Source organism: Cynoglossus semilaevis, unplaced genomic scaffold, assembly GCF_000523025.1.
Source record: "Cynoglossus semilaevis isolate Cse_v1.0 unplaced genomic scaffold, Cse_v1.0 scaffold2194, whole genome shotgun sequence".
NCBI classification, from domain to species: Eukaryota; Metazoa; Chordata; class Actinopteri; order Pleuronectiformes; family Cynoglossidae; genus Cynoglossus; species Cynoglossus semilaevis.
Window position 1 is genome coordinate 10,481 of NW_007585185.1, and position 242 is coordinate 10,722.

General features: G+C 57.4%; 1 protein-coding gene across 1 annotated transcript in view; it reads left to right on the top strand.

The window, feature by feature from the left end:
- The window catches only part of LOC103398944 (nuclear receptor corepressor 2-like), an 11,698-nt gene that overhangs the window by 9,938 nt on the left and 1,518 nt on the right, over window positions 1-242 (top strand). The window lies entirely within an intron of this gene.

The following is a 242-nucleotide window of genomic DNA, read 5'->3' on the forward strand; positions in this document are numbered from 1 at the left end:
AGGGGTTGGACACTAGGGGTTGGACACCAGGGGTAGAACCCCAGGGGTTGGACAACAGGGGTTTGGACACCAGGGGTTGGACACCAGGGGATGGACACCTGTGGTTGGACACTAAGAGTTGGACAATAGGGGTTGGACACTAGGGGTTGGACACTTAAGAGTTGGACACCAGGGGTTGGACACCAGGGGTTTGAGCACCAGGGGTTGGACACTAGGGGTTGGACACCAGGGGTTGGACACTA